Genomic DNA, 9208 nt, shown 5'->3' with positions numbered 1-9208 from the left:
TATTCACTGTTGGTGGGAGTGTAAAATGGTGCAAGCACTATGGAAGGTAGTATGGCGCTTTCTCAAAAAGTTGGAAATAGAAATAGCATTTGACTTGGCAATTCCACTACTGGGAATATACCCTAAAAAACCTAGCACTGCCACCCAAGCAGATATATCATCACCCATGTTTATTTCTACTTTGCTCACAATAGCAAAAAGTTGGAAACAACCCAAGTGTCCGTCAACAAATGAATGGCTAGAGAGGCTGTGGTAATATTCATATAATAGAATATTACTCAGCGCTGAAAAAGAATAAACTCATGAAATATTACACAAAATGGGTGACCATAGAGGACATTATGCTGAGTGGAATATCTCAGTCACAAAAGGACAAATACTGCATAATGCTACTATTATAAAACAGGACTGACATGGTGATTGGAAGAAACTAAGAAAAGAGGGGATAAACAATGAACACTGCATTGGAACAGATAAAGGAAAGAACTATTTAAAAGGAATATATGATTAGGTGTTATTGGCATGACAAGAGTCCAGAATAAGAGCTGCATAGTAAAGTGGACTGGGGGTGGGGGGCGGACTATATAACGATGAAATCATTTTTTATCCAAAGAGAAAAGAGAACTTGGGGGGGTGGGCAGCAGAGAGAAAAATGTGCAACAATGAATGAATGAAAATCCAAGTCCTCTATAAACTTTCATTAAAATGTCAGTTAAGAAAAGCCCAAACCCTAGCTCTTTTACAACTCCCTTAAATAATAATTTGATTGTTCTAATCTTAGCATCCACATCTTTATATCTCTAAGTAAATATCTATAAATAAATCAATCTAATTACTACTTCTTGGAAATGTATGCGTTTCAGATGAGGTTATATGCATGCTAGGTTTTCCACAGTAATAGGCATGCATGCACCCTCAAAAATGGCATTATTTTCTACAATGTTTTAGGTTACTGATGCTGATGCTGCATCCCAAAATTCAGTGGCAGAATTAAACTCAAAGATGCAGAGTAAAGCACTTAAAGATTAATGGAGAAGGAATTGAACAAGACATTTAAGATTTGAGTTTAAAAAGTCTTAAGCTATTGGGGTTCACTTTTTAGCACTTGATTATAGTAGAACTATGATTAATAAATGTAGAGTCCAGTGCCATAAAGTGAAGAACATAAAATGCAGGAGCATTTGCCATGAGAATTGATGCAGATATATCCAGTAAATGTTTGTATATTATTGCTCTTGCTATGTGACTCACAATGATCCTATGAACAGTAAATCTGAATCTTGACCTATCTTGCATCATTCTCAAAATCTCCACCCGTTCTTATAGTCATTGTTTCAGTCTATCTTGTTGAGGATCTTCTTTTCTTTCTCTGAATCTTTCCCTTTCCCAGCATGGTGTTATGTTTTCCCAAGGGCTGGCAACCCCTCCTGACAATATAGCCAAAGTATGTGAGACCAAATTTCACTTGCTTCTAAGAAGCAACCTACTTGTACTTCCTCCAAAACAGATGTGTTTGTTCTTTTGGTAGCTTATGGATATTTCGTGTTCTTCTTCAATACCACAGTTCAAAGACATCTTTTCTTTTTTGGTCATCCTCATTCATTGTTGAGTTTTCAGATTCATAGGAAGTAATTGAAAAGATCGTGGCTTGGATAAGGTGCATCTTAGTCTTTATACTGACATCTTTAGCACTCTAGGGAGGTCTTTGACTTCACATACGCTCAATGTGACACGTCTTTTGCTTTTTTGGCTGCTAATACCATGGATGTTGATTGTAGATCTACGTAAAATAAAATTGCTGGAAAAACTTTTTCTCCATCTACCATGGCATTGCCTATTGATCCAGTAGTGAGATTTTTTTTTTCTTGTTTTATTTATGTTTGTATGAGTAGATTGAAGTCTGCCATTTGTATCATGCCTGCTATGAACTTGGCACTTCAAGCACATCTCTGTAATACTCATGACATACCTGGAACTTAGTGAGGCCAAGCCAATCATCGAGACACAAAACTAGTGAATCATAGAGCTATATTATCAACCCAACTCTTCTCCCCGCACCAAACTATTGCCCTTTTCAGAACAGCACATTTACTTAAAAACTAGTCTTTTAACTTTGTCAAAAGAATGGCTTTACATTACTTAAAATTAATGGAGTCCTCTAGTATATACAGAAAATCTATCTCATGCAGCATATCAATATTTAACCCTACTGAAAAGAGGTTTTGGAAAAGGATTATCCATTTGCATGCCTTGGGAAGAAAATGATTGTTGACTTTGGTTCTGAAAAGGACCTTTTTCTAAATTCTGAACATGTTTTACTAGATTGAAATTCTTGTCTTCACTCCCATTCATGCTTTCTTTTTTTAAATAGATTTATTATTATTATTAATTTTAATGAAAATTTACAGAGACTTTGTATTTCCGTTCATTCATTGTTGCACTTTTCTCCCTGCCCACCCCTCCTCCCACCCAGTTCACTCTTCTCTTTGAAAAGTAAAAGAAAAATTCTTTAATTGTTATAAAATCCCTCCCTCACAGGTCCACTCCACTATCCAGGCTTTGTTCTGGACTCGTCATGACAATAAAACTTAATCACATATCCCTTTTAAACAGTTTCTCCCTCATCTGTTTCAATGCAGTATACATAATTTATCCTTTCTTTCTCAGTCTCCCCCCAACACTGATGTCAGTCCCGTTTTACAACAGTGGCACTATGCAGTATTTGTCCTTTTGTGACTGAGATATATCACTCAGAATAATGTCCTCCAGGGTCACCCATTTTGAATAATATTGCATGAGTTCCTTGGCTCTCAATGGAGCATAGTATTCCATTGTGTGAATATACCACAGCTTCACTTCTCTATACATTCATTTGTTGATGGGCACTTAGGTTGTTTCCAACTCTTTGCTATTGTGAACAAAACCGTGATAAGCATGAGTGTGCATATATCTGCTTGGGTGGCAGTTATGGTTTCTTTGGGGTATATTCCAAGTAGTGGAATTGCTGACTCAAATGGTATTTCTTCTATTTGCAATTTTTTGAGAAAGCACCATACTGCCTTCCATGGTGGTTTAGCCATTTTACACTCCCACCAACAGTGAATAAGTGTTCCAGTTTCTCCACAACCTTGCCAACATTTATTACTTGCTGTTCTGTTAAATTTTGCTATTCTTACTGGGGTAAGATGATATCTCCTAGTTATTTTCCATTCATGCTTTCTTGTATTTCTCTTTCTGCATATTGCCACTTTGAAACTAAAGTAGAATATTTTAGAATAAACTCAGCAAGCGACAGAAATACCTGATGAAACCCCAGAAGCTTGCTCACCTCAGTGAGCTCACATCAGTGAAGAGCATGGCAGATGGTGCTGTGTAACACTTGCGAATGGATGCCCACTTGATGAAAAAAGGCTTCTATTGGAGAATTCTCTTGAATCAGAGATTCCAGTTTACATTTTGCTGATATTTTGCATTTCCACTGGATACATTGAATCAGAATCTATGTTTTAACAAAATCCTCTGGAGATTCTGATTCAGAATATCTGAAATGGACATGTAAAATCACCAGGGTGTCGTCTCAGAATCAACTGGTTTGAAGCCCTGCAAAGTAGAAAATGCAGACTTCTGGTAAGCTTCTCCATGCTCAGGGTGTAAAAAAAATGAGCAGAAGTTTTAGGGAAAAGATTCAAATTGTCAAGTTGAGTTTTGGTTTTGTTTTTAGTTAACTACTAATATTTAAGTGTTTTAAATTAATAAAAAATGTTGTTTTTTTCAAACAGAGTTATATGATGTGAGAATGTCCCTGACCAGAATTTTTTTCTTTATTTTTTATTCACTTTGTTGTTCAGTATATACACAGAACAGCAAAGCATATATGTATTCAATAGTTTTTACCTGAACAATTCAAAGACATAGATTTTGTTCTTAATACTTGTAAACCGTTTCCACCTGTCTTGTCTGAGTTGTTTCTTTTCTGGTAACATAAATTCATCATCCCCTAAGGTTTCTAACTTATCTTTCAAGTTTCTATTGCCAATTTGATCCTGTACCAACCGATCTTTAAAAAGCATATTGCTCAAGGCACCTATTCTTTACTAAGTGGGTTAAATGGTGGTTTGACGGGAAGAAGACATCAGGAGCTCTTTTTTAGTTTAAGGTACAAAGGTAATCTCAGGGAAACAGTTTAAGGAGTTAAGCTAGCTTTCATGACTCCACAAATTCCAGATTCCATGAGAATTTGAAATTTTGTTCTGTATTTTCCCATTTTGATTAGGGTTTCTATATAGAATCTTTGATCAGAAGGGTCAATAATGGTAGCCAGAGGTCATCCAGTTCTGCTGGATGCATTATTTGTGGCACTTGCCCAGATAATTATAAAAAAAATATCTGTGGAGAGATTGCAAAAAGACTTACTACCACCTTCATTAGAGAGCAGCAGGAGCTGAAGAAAGATCTTTCCAATCCTTTAAGTTATAATAAAAACTATTATACTACTTTAAAAAATTCTCAAAAAAGCAACATTATCATATTGTTACTGATGTTGTTAGGTGTCATCAAGTTGTTTCATGGTGACACTATGAACAAGAATCTGAACTCTGCTCTCTCCCGTGCCGTCCTCATCACTTATGATATACTTGAGTCCATTGATCTCATTGAGGGATTTTCTCTTCACCTTTCCAAGCATGATGTTCTTTTCCAAGGACTGGATCCTCCTAACAACATAACCTAATATGTGAGAGGAAGCTTCACCATCCTTGCCTTTCTGCACTTTCTTCAAGACATATTTCTTGGCTGTCCATGTAAAGGGAGCTCTGATAGCTTACTGGTAAGGAGTTGTACAGCCAACTCAAAGGCACAAGGTTCTAATCTACCAATAGCTCCATGGAATAAAGATAGCAATCTCATCCTGTGCAATTTATGACTCTGAAAACTCACTGTAGGGTCAGCTATGACTCTTTTCCAAATTACCAAATTAGATGACAAAATTGAACTTCTCTCTCCTTCCTGTAAAAGTCAAATAATTAATATTTTCAGGAATAACTTTCAGAATGAGGCCCTGAAAAAATCTTTTCTTTACATTTTAATAAAAACCAACTGCAGGTGGGGGAAGTAAAAGAAATAACAAAGATGCTAGCTAAAATGTTAGCATTCTGAGCACAATCAGAAGTGCCTTTGGAAGACAAACTGGGCAATCTGCTTCTGAAAATTCACCCTACATTTCTGTTCTATTTTGCATACATAGGGTCATTATGACTTGGAACCCACTTAATGGCAATAACAATAAATAACCAAGTTTCAGTCAAGTTGATCCTGATTCATAGTGAACTTGGGTGACAGAAGAAAATTGCTTCATCAAATTTTCCTGGCTATAATCTCTACAGAAGCAGATCACTGGGCCTATCTCCCATGGTACTCTGGGGAGGTGGGTTTGAATTAAGAACTTTTGGAGCACTTTGCTTTTACCACTCTGGGACCTTTAAGCAAAATACAGCCCAATTATTTCTGTTTAGGTTTCACAAACTTCCTCCTCACTACTTTCTAAGAAATATTCTCTCAGTCATTTACAATACCTTATCAGTGAGGGGAAAATGAGATTAAAGAATGATAAATTTATAACATGTCTGAGTTCAGAAAATTCATATGCTAGGACATGGTAAGAAACAGAGAGGAATAAAAAGTGGTCCCTGACCTCAAGAAGCTTCTAAAGTAGTGGGGGAAATGGGGAAGATTTACAATTTAATATTAAACAAAAAAGGCTATACTGGAATGGTCAACAGTTAAGGAAGCTGCATATAAAACGCAAGGTGAGGTCAGGGAAGACAATTTGGAAAGGATAACATTGCTTAGGATTAGTTAAAAATTGTTCTAAGTAGAGTCTCCGTGCCAGGTCTTTGCACCTGAATCCCAGTGAAGTCCAAGATACTCACTTTGAAAAGGGCTGTGTGTATGAAATATCTTCATTTGTTAAAAAAAAAGTAATATTTTGGAAAAACTTGAATTTTTTATTGTATCAAGTGATTCCAACTCATTGCATCACCAGACATTGCAACACCAGTCAGTGTTTACCAATTGAAAATTGTCTTTTAAAAAACAAAAATCTTCGCTGGAGCTCTCTTGGCCTAGTGGCAAAAACCTGCACTGCAATCCCAAAGGTGTGTGGTTTGAATGCACCAGATGTTCCACTGGAGAAGGAGAGGCAATCTCCTCCTGGACCGGTCGGATCTGACTCGATGGTACACAATAAGAAAAAACAAAAACAAAACAACAACAACAAAACCAAAAAAAGTAAAAACAAAACAAAACCAAAAACCCTAAAAAACCCTCATTACTGTCAAATTGGAACAGATGAATAGGCAACCAACCCCCTAGTAGATTTTCTAAGGATGTAAATTAGCCTCATGATTGTCCCTTGGAGCTGCTGGTGGATTCAAGCCCTCTGCCTTTTGATTGGCAGTGCAGCTTCTTACCCAGTGGGCAACCAGAGCTCCTCATGAAATAGAGAAGTAATAATATTCACCTGAAGAGATGAAAGGGTATTGATGATTATTTTAAGGAGTGAAAGTTAGAGTGTTTGTTCATTAGCAAACCATTAACTCTTTAGTGTTAATTTCCTTTCACTCAGAACCAATTCCCCTTTAAACCCAAGCCAAATCTATATCTGGACAGTCAATTCCCTCCAATCAGGTTTCCGAAGCTGTAAATCTCAATAGAAAGACTGTGCTCTTATTTCTTCCACAGAGCTGCTGGTGCATTGGAACCTCAAGAGATAGTCAGCTTTAGGCTAGCTGCACACTTCAGTACAAACTATGCTTCTGAAAACTTTTATATTCCCAATATCAATGAGTGGACAGAAATCAAGGACAGGAACCTACAAGTAATCCTGACACCCCTGTCAATCTCACTGTCCATTTTAAAATCCAAACAAACCCAAATCCAATTCCACCACTATCCAATTGAAACCACTTTCTAAAAGAAGGAAAGAAAAATACATTCCTGTCTACCTCAAGTGACGCGTTGAATGAGACATCTCTTTGTCGAATTAAAAGACAGTTATATAGCCATGAGAATAATAGCTTCTTAGTCTCACTATTTTAAGTCTTTCACAGACTTTGCCTTTGAGGACAACTCCAAGGATTTTGTTTTGGGTTGGGTTTTTTTGTGATTTTGGTTTGGTGGGTTTTTTGTTTGGTTTTTTTTTTTCCTTCTTATAGAGTTGATGGATTCCTCAAAGGCAAATGGAACTGTCTAGTTGGACAGTGTGAGAATAACCAAATTTTCCAATGAGTTACCAAGCCCAGTGGAGGCTGATGTAACTTAACAGGACATTAGCCTTTCCTTGCATTGAAGAGTGATTGGAGGAATAAAGATTCTGAAGGTGGAGAAGCTAAATATTTCCAACCTTCAGATGACTGTATCCTCTGAAAAGCAGTGTGCTCTTGAAAAAACTCAAGAACTCAAACTCATAAAGTCATTGCCACTGAGTCAGAAGCAACTTATAACTGACCCTCCAACTGGTTTTTCAGAAACTGTAAATCACACAGAAGGTGATTGCCCATCTTTCTTCCACAATGTGAAAAAAAAGATGCTCTTAAACAGGGGGTGTGTACTTATCTGATAGAGACTGGTAGAACCCTTGAAACTCAAACCTTTAGTCACTCTTCAAACCAACAACAAAACTAATACTTGTGGCTTTGTTTTCAGCCAAACAATAGATTGGCTCATAAGTTAAACAAGAGAGCAAGAAAAGGTACACACACCTTAGAAAAATCAATCATGCAAAATCAAAAGAGCAACATTTGTCCAAGAATAAACCTCAGATGTCAGGAAGGAGTAACAGAAACAAGAAGTATAGTAGTAAAATCAAAAGAGACCAGTTATATTGTGGATATTATCATTAATGTTATAAAACAAAATGTGTATGGATGGTTAAATGGAAAACAAATTTACAAACTTTTACTCAAATTTTTAAAAAAGAGACAAATGAGGATGTTGACAATTCCAGTGTTTGCAGTGAAGCAGATAGCATGAAAACGAGAAGGTGTTATTGTCAGTATTCACTAGAGATGTGGTAACACTAAACAGTCTGCTCACTGGAGGAAAACGAATGCTTTTAGCAGCTACATCAGGTCAATACACATGAGCCAGGTCACCCAGGCAAGTCAGGACTTGCAGTCACCCTCAAGAGAAGGTGTGACGTTGCCTAAAAGGGGTGACACTTGACTCCGTTAATGTGGGCACCCAGCCTACCACTGCTGTATCTTCCATTCTCCTAGAAAAATCCAGAGACTTGGATTTTAGTGTAAAATTTTCTGCATGGTAACCAATCTCTATTTTAAAACATTGGCTATGCTACACAAAAATATGTCTTTAGACAGCCAAGTTATGACCTGTACCTTTAAGAATTTTCCTAAATGGTCACAGTCATTGCCATCAGCATGACTATTGTTCTCCAAAAAGACACGTGCTTACATCACCTTCTGCTGCAGGAAGCTAGTCCTTGATGATTATTTTAAAGGACACGCATAGGCTGAACACTTACCCTCTGCCCAGCACTGTGCTTTCACGTGTATTACCTCATCAAAGCAGCCCAACACTCTGAGGTAGGGACTCCTACTACCCTCTACAGAAGAAAAATCAGTCTCAAAACAACAGGATGATTTCATTTCCCACACACAGCCCTGCGATGCAAAATCATTAATTCTTCATAAGAAACAAGCATAAAGGAAGATAAGAAATAAGTAGGAGCTAGGTAACGTAGCTTTAAAACCAAACAGAAAGTGAGATAGGAATATTCCAACTAACTTTGTTATTGTTGCCGTTAGATGCCCTCAGGTCAATTATAAATCATAGTAACCCTATGAACCAACAGATCTGAACCTTACCCTTTCCTGCACCATCTTCATGATCTCTAAAATGCTCTAGCTTACTGTTATAATTATGATGTCAATCCATCGTGTTGAATGGGGATCTTCCTCTCTCTGATGCTGTACATCCCAGCAGGATGTCTTTTTCCAAGGATTGGTCCTCCTGTCAACATGCCCCAAACCTGTGAGACAAAGTTTCACCGTCCATGCCTCTAAGGAGCACGTTGCTTGCACTTCCTCACTAGCTGTTATGTTGTTGTTATGTGCCATCAAGTCGTTTACGACTCATACCAACCCTATGCACAACAGCTCTAAACCCTGCTCTATCCTGCGCCAACCGCACC

Source organism: Elephantulus edwardii, unplaced genomic scaffold (genome assembly GCF_000299155.1).
Source record: "Elephantulus edwardii isolate Elephantulus edwardi_28Jun2011 unplaced genomic scaffold, EleEdw1.0 scaffold00112, whole genome shotgun sequence".
Taxonomy (NCBI): Eukaryota; Metazoa; Chordata; class Mammalia; order Macroscelidea; family Macroscelididae; genus Elephantulus; species Elephantulus edwardii.
The sequence above is the reverse complement of the archived record's forward strand: the minus strand, read 5'-3'. Positions refer to the sequence as shown.